Source organism: Cebus imitator, unplaced genomic scaffold (assembly GCF_001604975.1).
Source record: "Cebus imitator isolate Cc_AM_T3 unplaced genomic scaffold, Cebus_imitator-1.0 Scaffold607, whole genome shotgun sequence".
NCBI lineage: Eukaryota > Metazoa > Chordata > Mammalia > Primates > Cebidae > Cebus > Cebus imitator.
This window is the reverse complement of record NW_016107922.1, coordinates 153,951-165,597: the sequence shown is the minus strand read 5'-3', so window position 1 is coordinate 165,597 and position 11,647 is coordinate 153,951. Positions and strand designations below refer to the sequence as shown.

General features: G+C 48.1%; 1 protein-coding gene across 1 annotated transcript in view; it reads right to left on the bottom strand.

The window, feature by feature from the left end:
* MICAL3 (microtubule associated monooxygenase, calponin and LIM domain containing 3) overlaps positions 1-7,194 on the bottom strand; it is a 242,752-nt gene extending 235,558 nt beyond the window's left edge. The window contains exon 1 of the mRNA XM_037734341.1: positions 7,079-7,194. The gene's annotated coding sequence lies outside the window, so the exon portion shown is untranslated. The remainder of the gene's footprint in view (positions 1-7,078) is intronic.
* Between the last annotated feature and the right edge of the window lie 4,453 nt (positions 7,195-11,647).

The window sequence follows — 11,647 nt, the reverse complement described above, 5'->3', positions numbered from 1 at the left end:
CACCATGTTGACCAGGATGGTCTCGATCTCTTGACCTCGTGATCCACCCGCCTCGGCCTCCCAAAGTGCTGGGATTACAGGCTTGAGCCACCGCGCCCGGCTTTTTTTTTTTTTTAAATGAGGTTTTTTTTAAATGATGGCCAGGCTGGTCTTGAACTCCTGACCTCAGGTGATCCACCCACCTCGGCCTCCCAAAGTGATAAGATTACAGGTGTCCGGCCTCCTTTTGCATTTGATAGAAATTTTAAATTTAAAAGAACAGTTTTTGCCCCATGGATTCTCCTCTAACTTAAAATAATCCATGGATCTAAAATATATTGAATTCTATTTTTTTACTTTCTTTTTTTTTCTGAAATGGAGTCTTGCTTTGCCATCCAGGCTGGAGTGCAGTGGTGTGATCTCGGCTCACTGCAACCTCTGCCCTCTGGGTTCAAGACATTCTCCTGACTCAGCCTCCTGAGTAGCTGGGATTACAGGTGTGCGCCATCATGCCAGGCTAATTTTTGTATTTTTAGTGGAGGCGGGGTTTCACCATGTTGATCAGGATGATCTCGAACTCCTGACCTTGTGATCCACCTGCCTCGGCCTCCCAAAGTGTTGGGATTACAGGTGTGAGCCACCATGCCTGGCCTGAATTTGACCTTTTAATATTTCATTTTGATTCAACTCTAGTTTCTGTCAGTATTTGCTCAAGGTAACGACTTTAAAAGTTTCTTGACCCTGATTCATAATAAGCAATATATTTTGCATCATGATTCAGTGCACACAACAAAAATATGCATATACAGGCCAGGAGCAGTGGGCTGTATACACACACACATACAGTATACGAAACTGAAACACAAATTTCAGGATACAAAACTTCCCTTCACTACATGTACGCACTCTGGTATTTTCTATTCTTTCTTTTTAAAATGGCCCACCTGGCCAGGCGCGGTGGCTCACACCTGTAATGCTACTACTTTGGGAGGCTGAGGAGGGTGGATCACTTGAGCCAGGAGTTGGAGGTCAGCCTTGGCAACGTGGCAAAACCCTGTCTCTACAAAAAATGCAAAAATTAGCTGGGCATGGTGGTGTGTGCCTATAGTCCCAGCTACTTAGGGGGATAAGATGGAAGCATCGCTTGAGCTGAGAGTTCAAGGCTGCAGTGAATTGAGATTACGACACCACTGCACACTCCAGCCTGGGGGACAGAGGGAAACCCTGTCTCAAAAAAAAAAGGGCCCACCCAAGATAAATATTCCATCTTTCCTTGGACAAACTCCATAGGAATTAATGGTTATATTACTGTGTATTCTGTCACAACAGTCAAAAGTTCTGAAGTGTTTATAGTTATTCAGAGCAAATCATTGGATACAGTGGGGAAAGTGCAAATGTCTATTACGTCGGTTGGAAATAAGACTTGCATATGAACAGTGATCAGGCCGAGGGCAGTGGCTCATGTCTGTAATCCCAGCACTTGGGGAGGCCGCGGCAGGTGGATCACCTGAGGTCAAGAGATGGAGATCAGCTTGGCGAACATGGCGAAACCCCGTCTCTACTAAAAATACAAAAGTTAGCTGGGCGTGGTGTCATGTGCCTGTAATCCCAGCTACTCGGGAGGCTGAGGCAGGAGAATTGCTTGAGACCGGGAGGCGGAAGTTACCGTGCGCTGAGATCACGCCATCACACTCCATCCTGGATGAAAGAGCAAGACTCTGTCTCAAAAATAAAAAGAAAATTAAAAAAAAGAAAAAAGTGATCAGGGAAGCTTTCACAGAATCTTGAAATGCAGCTTTTTTGGGATTTTCTGCTAGAGAAAATGAGACTGCTGCTGATTTTTTAAGGGGACAATTCTGGAGGCAGGTAAAACTGACCGGGCAGCTTCCCAAGGAAAATCTTTGTGCTCAGTGATAGGATTCTGCTGTAAAACCTCAGGACACTGGGGATATATTCCACCTGAAGAAACAAACTTCCGTCATCCTTTAAGATAAACTTTGCTTCTTTTTCCTTCTCTTGACTGAAAGATACATTTTGGGTCAGAGATCCTCTCTCTTCAGGTTATGTTAAACTCTCACTCTGTACAAAAGAGTGCACTTCCATTTTCAAATTTTAAGCAATCATATTTTCAATTTATATACGATATTTCTTAATATTATGACCAAGAGTTTTGTCAGCGTTAATTTTTCAGTGGTTTGTTATTTAAAATAATGTAATAATCAAAATGATACATAGTTACACTACTATTAACCAGGCTTCGATATATCAGTGTTCATTTCACTGTGTTAAATATATGCTTTTAAATGAAACAGTTCTAAACCTCTAAAAAGAAAAAAAAAAAAAAAAAAGGCTGGGTGCAATGGCTCACGCCTGTAATCCCGGCATTTTGGGAGGCCAAGGTGGGCGGATCCCTTGACGGGGGAGTTCAACACCACCCTGACCAATATAGTAACCTCGTCTCTACTAAAAATACAAAAATTAGCTGGGCACGGTGGCGTGCACCTGTGGTCCCAGCTACTCGGGAGGCTGAGGCACAAGAATTGCTTGAACCCAAGAGGCAGAGGCTGCAGTGAGCCAAGATCTCGTCACTGCACTCCAGCCTGGGGAACAGAGCAAGAGTCTGTCTCAAATAAGTAAATAAAATAAAATGGCCCACCAAGTTGATTTCGTGACTCACTGATGAGTCATAATCCACAGTTTGAGAAAATGTGAAATGGGAATTTATGAAAGCCACACAATGTCTCCCGTAGTCCCACTCTGAGTTTAGGTAGCGCCCTACAGATGAACTGATTTCCATGGGTTAAGCTGGATTAACTGGACGTTTTCCCCCAGTGGCCTGTGCAGTAAACTGCCCTTTTCAGAGAATAGCTATTGGTGGTCGAGACAGGGAGGGGTAATAGAAATGAGACCTGGTTTTGCTATTCCTGGATTAGCCATGTCCTGGGCTGGGAGCCCTTGCATGGCTGGCCTGCCCTGTCTCGTGAGATGGATCAGCCCTGAGGTGACCCGTCAGGGAAGGACATTTGGGCTGGAAGTAGCAGAAGCTCTGTGAGCCATCCTTCACTCAGAACTAGACAGGAGCATCTCCGGCTCAGCCGAGAGAAGGAAGCATGCCCATCGCCCAGTCAGCCAGAAGAGTACTGGGGAAACCTGTGGGAGGCCCAGGCAAAATGAAGGCATGGAATCAGGAGGTCAGGTGGCCTCCAGGAGGGAACAAAATCATGTGTGCATGGCTATGCACAGACTAGGAGAACAAAGACTAACAGGAAGGATGGAAGTTCTTCTATCTGTTTTGGGTTGCTTGGAGGGAGCAGGGCACAGGAGAGGGAGTGTGTAGTCAGTGTATACGAACGCAGAGAGGACCCTACAGAGACAAGCAGTCTGGCATCCACGTGGGAGACTGTGGCCATTCTTTGGTAGGGAGACCCTTCCTGGACACTCCCTCTATGGCCCTGGCACATCAGCCTCTGCTGTCCACATCGGGTGGGTTTATGTGCTTTAAACACCTTCATCCTCTTGCCTATTTAGGAGGTGAATGACTGAACCCTGCCCAAGGGTTTTAGAAGATATGGTACTATCATGCATGCCTGCCTCCCAAGGAGATCTTAACCCTTTCTCTACTTAACCAAAATGAAAGCAAGGACATTGGGGAGCCATGCTTGGTGAACTTCTGGTGCCAGGTTGGGTAGATCACATTTTCTGGTGTATGTAACATTTTAACATTTCAGGCCCTGACTTTTGTTTTGCTTTGTTTGTTTTTTTTGTTTTTTGTTTTTTTTTTTTTTTGAGACAGAGTCTTGCTCTTGTTGCCCAGGACTGGAGTGCAGTGGCGTGATCTCGGCTCACTGCAACCTCTACCTCCAGATTCAAGCAATTCTCCTGCCTCAGCTTCCCGAGTAGCTGGGATTACAGGTGTCTGGCTAATTTTTGTATTTTTAGTGGAGATGGGGTTTCACCATGTTGGCGAGGCTGATCTCCAACTCCTGACCTCAGGTGATCCACCCACCTCGGCCTCCCAAAGTGCTGGGATTACAGGCATAGGCCGCCATGCCTGGCCTCGGGCCCCGAGTTTTAGGCCTTACCTAATTTCCTTGAGCCCCTTAGTCACTGTGAACTGGCTGTGTGGTGTCTGCCTCCACCTGCCTGGGTGTTTATGAACATTCAGGGTAGCTTTAGAAGACAAGAGTTAGAGGAAACCTTTTGCCTCCCACCCGCAGTGTGCAATAGTACCTGTGGGAAGGTCTTACCCTGGGGCTCCAATTTTCAGCAGGAGGAAGTTTCTAGAATTTCCCATAGGCTTAGGAGGGACTCAAATCATTTGGAAGGATTTTAGGCCTGAGAAGGATAACACTTTATAACTTCTAGGTGATTTTATTTGTTGCCTCTTTCTTCTCTAGAGTGACTACTGCATTCCTAAACCCCTCCTTTTTTTCCTGAGATAGAGGCTCGCTCTGCCACCCGGGCTGGAGTGCAGCGGCGCGATCTCGGCTCACTGCAACCTCCACTCCCCTTGCTCAAGCTGCTCTCATGCCTCAGCCTCCGGAGGAGCTGGGACGATAGGCGTGCGCCACCACACCTGGCTAATTTTTGTATTTTTAGTAGAGACGGAGTTTTGCTATGTTGGCCAGGCTGGTCTCGAACTTCTGGCCCCAAGAAATCCACCTACCTTGGGCCCTCAAAGTGCTGGGATTACAGGCGTGAGCCAAGGCACCCAGCCCCCTCTTCTGCATTTTTTTTTTTTTTTTTTTNTAATCCCAGCACTTTGGGAGGCCGAGGCAGGTGGATCACGAGGTCAAGAGTTCAAGACCAGCCTGATGAACATGGTGAAACCCCGTCTCTACTAATAATACAAAAATAAGCCGGGTGTAGTGCCTCACCTGTAATCCCAGCTACTCGGGAGGCTGAGGCAGGAGAATCGCTTGAACCCGGGAGGCGGAGGATGCCGTGAGCTGAGATTGAGCCATTGCACTCCAGCCTGGGCGAGAAGAGTAAAACAAAACTCTGTTTCAAAAAAAGAAAAGAAAAGAAAAGAAAACTCCCCAAAAAGAAATCTCGTATCACAGAGGATTTTACTGGAGAATTCTACCAAATATTAAGGAAGAATTGACAATTTTATACAATGTTTTCCAGAAAATAAAAAAAAGGAACAATTCTCAAAACATTTTGTGAACCTAGCATGACTCTTTTTTTTTTTTTTTTTTTTTTTAAAGACAGGGTTTCACCATGTTGGCCAGGCTGTTCTTGAACTCCTAACCTCAGGTGATCCGCCCGCCTCGGCCTCCCAAAGTGCTGAGATTACAGGCGTGAGCCACCTCGACCGGCTCCTCTTCTGCTAAGTGTCCATTCTTGCAGTGGGTGGACGGTGGGGGGTTATACACATGTGACTCTGGTTAGTGCACAGGCAGCCATGAAGTCCACAAATGTACAAGGGGACACAGCTTTCACGCTAGAGACTTGCAAAGGTATGCATCTGCTTTCCCTTGCTCTGGGATGTAGAAAGAACCCTTCATGTAGTGAAGAGGCCTATTCCAAGAGCGATGATCCCTCCCTCCTTTGAGACATCGCCTTCATCCTGAGCTTCTTGGAGCAGCCCATGGCCCTGCCAGCTCTCTGCCTGCAGCTTGTACGTATTCATGACAGTTGCACACCCTGCCCTCCAACAGCAGCCTCAGAGACTAAACTATTACCAAATTCACCTGGAAAAATGTCACCCTGATTGATTAGAATGATGGGTGGCCGCTAGCTCATTTGAATCACCTGGGAGCTTAAAAAAAAATCCAGCATGCACTCCAAATTTTCCCACCACCACTCCTCGCCAAAATAGAAAAATTTTTAAAATCCCAGCATTTAGGCCATCTCCCAGACCAATTAAGTCAGAATCTCTGGGGATGGGACCCAGGTAGCAGAATTTTAAAAAATCTCCCCAGCAGCCAGGCCTGAGAGCTAATGTATAGCAAGCACCACAGGGCCCGGTGTTTCAATCTGCAGCTTGTCTTGGCTTCAGCCTTTTGTCGTTTCTTTACAACGAAAATTCTAAATAGTTGTTCACAGTGCCAGACCATTAAGAAGGCATTTTAGGGAGGAGGGAGGAGGGAGGGGGTTGGGCAAGCACGGAAAGGACCTGACACACAGAAAGGTGTGTCACACAGAACGCGGCTGGGAGCAGCCCTGCTTTCTGGCAGGTTCTGGGAGTGTTTTTGGGTTCGTGGCATCCGCACCAGTGGGTGTCGGGCGGTGATCGAGACACGGATACTGGATGTCATTCCCACTAGGGGAGAGAGGACTGCGTTTAGAGGAAAACGAAATAGATCCAAGAAACCCAAAGAAGTCACAAAGGAAACGCTTCCCCGTCGCAAGCAATCTAAGCAATTTTGCCGTGGAGTCATAAGTTTTTGATTCTAAGACACATGCAGCCTCCAGAAGTCATGCGGCCCCTCCCTCTGCTTCCAAGAGGGAATGAACTTGGCCGTCCTTTTGTTTCACACGCCCGGGAGCTGCGCCGGCGCAGCGCGCCCTGCAGTCTGTGAGCGCGCGGGTGCTCAGCTGGTCCTGGGCCGCTCCCGCTGGCTGCGGGCGGGCGCAGAGCCCCTCTGGCCGGAGGGAAACAGGGTACCCCGAGCAAAGCAGCCGCTGCTCCCGATGGGCTCATGGGGTCACGGCGCCGACCTCGCCAGAGCGGACGCGGCTTCGCCAGGGCCTGCTGGCTGTCCTGACACCTGGCCTACCTCTGGGGTGCCTGGGGACGCTGTTCCTTTGACTGCGGGATAGGAGCACAATGGAACTGGGCTGAGCGCGGCTGAGAACAGCCCGGCTCTCCCGCAGGCTCTGGGAGTGTGTCTGGGTTCGTGGCATCTGCACCGGTGGGTGTCGGGCGGTGATCGAGACACGGATACTGGGTGTCGTTCCCACAAGGGGAGAGAGGACCGTTTTATAGGGAAACGAAATAGATCCAAGAAACCCAAAGATGTCGCAAAGGAAACGCTTCCCAGTCATAAGCAACCTAAGCAAGCGATTGTTAAAGGCATTCATCTAAACACATAACCTTGTCATGGAGGTTCGCTCGCCCACGGGGAGCCTCGGGAGACTGGAGGGTACTCACCGACTGCGGCTTCACACCCGCATCGCGGCCGGCGGCGGGCGCTGCCTGGACAGGGGCAGGGTGGGCGCACGCGGGGCTCAGGTGCCGCCGAGGCTGGACGCGCAACCCCGGCAGCGCGATCCCGCCTGCCCGCTCGCCCAGGCCCGGGGGGTTCGCAGGCCGTGCGGCGAGGACGAGGGCTGCCCGGGCGCCTGCCTCCGCGGGCGCTCCCCGCCGCGACTGGGTCGGGGCTGCAGGAGCCCGCGCAGCTGGGCCGGCGGCGGCTGCGAACGGGCGCCCCCAGGAGGCGGCCGAGCTGCGGCCGGGGACGCTTCGGTGAGGCTCGAGCGGAACAACACCAAACCGTTCCTCCTCCTCCCCATCTTTTCCTCCCCTTCCCCACCCCCTGCCTCGACCCCCGTTCCCAGCACCTCCGGGGCTGGACATTCCAGCATTCTCCCGAGGCCGCTTCCCCAGCGGATCCTGCTGGAGCCCACACCTGCCTGCAGTGGCTTCGCACGCGGGTCTCCGGGAGCGGGAAAAGGAACCAGTGTCGGATACTGAGCAAGTCGCGTCATCTGAGTAGTCGTGAAATTTCAACGGTATAAAGGACACGACGTTGACTTTAGATTGAAAAATGCTACAAAATGAACTTGTTATTACTGCGACGATGGCCCTGGCGATCAGCGCAGGGCCCTGGGGGAGGGCTACCGTTGCAAGCGCTCCTAGGCTCAGATCGCGCACCCCCACCCCACCGCAGAAAAAGTCCTGCTGCTGGGGCCCAGGCAGCCTCTTCTACACTTCCAGCCAACCTGGCATTGCCACAGCCCGTGGAGCTGCACAGAAACCCGCCAGGCACTAAAGTAAGTTAGATAGAAAGACGGGTAGAATTGACCAAACTCCTATCATCATCTGCTCATTATAATCGCAACATTAGAATCAGAGCAGAAAGAAGCCCAGAGATTATCTTGTCTTCAAGGATCACTGGCCTCAGTATTATCTCCATCTGAAGCTGTGTGGTCCCAAGCAGATTGACTCCAGCCGGCTAGCTCACAGAGGGCTGATCCTGGGCTGGTGACTCATGAGAAGGGGCTCTCGCTGGTCCTAGGTGGTATTTCCTTAACTGTATCATCATCTACCTTATTCGTGTTCCCCTCATGTCCATCATGTGAAGAGGGGAACTGACAGGGCCAGCGTACTGGCTCGGAGGCGGTCCCTGCTCATCCTCGGGAGCCCAACTTCAACACCCAGCCACTCTGTGCGCTAGTGTCTCTGCACCCACAAACCTGCAGGGGTTCTGCCCCAGTCTTAGAATAAGGGAACACATTTTTACTAAGCTCTGACAATGTTCCTGGGCTTTTCAGGAGCTATTTATTTTAATTCTTAATGTAAAACATTGTTTTACATACTAAGAACCTAAAAGCACAAACAGCAAGTGACTTGCTTGTGTAAGGTTATACAGCTAGATGAGTGGTAAAGCTGCAGCTCCCAGCCCTGTCTGATGCCACAGCTGAACGTGCAAGGCCATCTGGGCGTGGCCTGAGTGGATATTAGGGAAAAACGCCCTAGAATGTCCAGAATCTCTAAGAATTTCTCCTTCCTCTCATTTTATTTTATTTTTGACCTTGGAGGCTTTTTTTGTTTTTGTTTGTTTTTTGAGATGGGGTCTTGCTCTATTGCCCAGGCTGGAGCACAGTGACTCAATTTCAGCTCACTGCAACCTCTGACTCCCAAGTTCGAGCGATTCTCCTGCCTCAGCCTCCTGCGTAGCTGGGACTACAGGCATGTACCACCACGTCAGGCTAATTTTTGTGAAGACAGGGCTTTGCCACACGGCCCAGGCTGGACTCAAACCCCTGAGCTCAAGTGATCCGCCCTCATCGACCTTCCAAAGTGCTGGTATAACGGATAAGCCACTGCCTGCACTCAGCCAAAACGTTTATTTTAGAAAAAGTGAAACATATAGAAACATAAAGGAATAAAATCATCTATAATCTTATCATCTAAAAAAAAAGCGATGAGTAATACCCATATTTCTTTCCAGTCTTTTTTCTGGCTTTCTATCTTTAAACTAAGTTGAGATAAAACCACACACACACACACACACACACACACACACACACAATTGCATCCTGCTTTTTGTTAAAAATAACTTTGTGGGAAATTCCTCCTCCTTTAAGGATTTTTTAAAAACATTAGTTTAAATGCCATATAGTATTTTTATCATATAAGTATCTCATAATTTCCTTTTTATGGACTATTTCCAATTTTTATCAATTGTAAATAATGGCAATAAAATTTTTTCTTCATAAACCTTGCCTGTGTATGAATAATTTCCTCCCAGTTGTGTCCCAGAAGTGGAATATTGAGTCCAGGGGCATTAACATTTTAAAGACTTTCCAATCCTCTCCAGTGAGGATTTCCAACTCACTGAGTCCACTCCCCACAGGGCATGCACATCCTGCTCCATTGCCCTCCACACAGCTGGTGTGCCCTTGCCTGGCATTTGGCATTTAAATTATTTAGTTCACAAATCCTTTGGGAAACTAGGGTTAGTTCTTTGTAGCTTTTTGGTTGATTATTTTGATTTGCTCAGAAAAACTCAGTATCTCCTTCACTATGCTTTATTTATTTATTTATTTTGAGATGGAGTCTCACTCTGTCACCCAGGCTGGAGTGCAGTGGCGCGATCTCAGCTCACTGCAACCTCTACCTCCCAGATTCAAGTGATTCTTATGCCTCAGCCTCCCAGGTAACTGGGATTACAGGCACCTGTCACCACACCTGGCTAATTTTTGTATTTTTAGTAGACATGGGGTTTCACCAAACTGGTCAGACTGGTCTTCACCTACTGACCTCAGGTGATCCGCCCGCCTTGACCTCCCAAAGTGCTGGGATTACAGCCGTGAGCCACCGCACGCAGCCCCTTTACTGTTTTTAAATCCTTTATAAGCAAGAATAGGGAGAGAAAATAGGAGACAAGTGGTGAGCTTTCCAAGGCCCTGGGTTAAGCCAGAGATGCTGGAGCTTGGAGCTCACTTGATATTGACCCTGCTGATGGCTTCAGCCCGAGCCCTGCTATAGAAAAGCTGCTCTATCCCTCTGATCCTCAGTTTTTATCTCAGTGCTTGCTGCTGATTAGGTAAACTGAAAAACGTTGTCAGAGAGGGTTGGGCTTGGCTAGGTGGGGTGGGGGAGACATCTCAGGAAAAGCAACTAGAGGAATAGACCGGTCAAAGTTTGGCAATAAGGCTGTGTGACATCACTGATGTTCTTCAAGAAGAAATGGAGCCTAATGCTGCTTTCTTCTACCTTGGGAGAAGACAGCAAAGAGGATAGGGCTCAGGGCGGAAGGTGGAGGTGGGGGGCCCAACATCAATTCTAGAATCTCTTTAAACCTTTTCAGCATTCTTTTTTTTCCCACTGGGAAAGGTAAGTGTGACGAGAGGGACTCTAGTCCTTTGAGTATTTTAAAATGTCCCTTCTAAAACCAGATCAGGCCAAAAAGTTTTCACTCTTGACTAAATTTAGGGCTAAAGGCTGTCGGAAAATTAATAGGAGTGGATTCAACATGGCAATAGATCTTTTATAAATTATCTTATTGAGTGAATTTCTGAATATTGAAAACAGTGTTTAGCACTGATTGCATTAAAGTGAGTATAAGACTAATATTTCATTGGCTAGTTTTAGGTAACATGCTGAATTTAGGAACAAAATTTATTGCAATTAAATTGACAAAATACCGGTAAATTTTGCAGTTTTTCTCCCCCATAGACTAACACTGTGCAAAATGGAGTGTTTCATTATGAATGAATGTATCCACCATGTTGTTCTCAGAGTTTAATTACCTGAAGACAATGCCTGAGGTTTAAGGTTGAAATATACATATTTGAACACAGAACATTTACTTGGCCAATTTGTGCCGTGAGTGAAAGGGGTCAGTCCCTTCTTTTTTCCCCTTCCCAGTCTTTTACCAGCTGGCCATTTGCATTTGCATACGGTACACTGAAATTCCTAGGGACCTACGACGTCATTCTCTGCTCCCCGCTTTCCTCAGATGAGGAAACTGAGCCTACAGAGGTTAACTGACTAGTTCAAGGTCGCTCTGCATCTCACTAGGGATCTTGAAGTCCAAAGGCAGGCTGTCTATATTTGCAAATGACAGAAAGCTACCACAGATAGCTAATCAAAAATAGATCAAAATTTCGTTCTAAACTTTAGTTGACAGGATAAACATGAAGAAAGGGCCTGTAATCTCCTGTACTCCAGAGGCTGAGGCAGAAGGATCCCTTAAGAGTAGAAGTTTGAGATCAGCCTGGGCAACATAGGGAGAACCTGTTACTTTTTTTTTTTTGAGATGGAGTCTCGCTTTGTAGCCCAGGCTGGAGTGCAATGGCACAATCTCCGCTCACTGCAACCTCTGCCTCCCGGTTCAAGCAATTCTCCTAACCTCAGCCTTACAAGTAGCTGGGATTACGGGCACGAGCCACCATGCCCAGGTAATTTTTGTATTTTTTAGTAGAGATGGGGTGTCATTATGTTGGCCAGTCTGGTCTTGAACTCCCAACCTTGTGATCCGCCTGTCTCAGC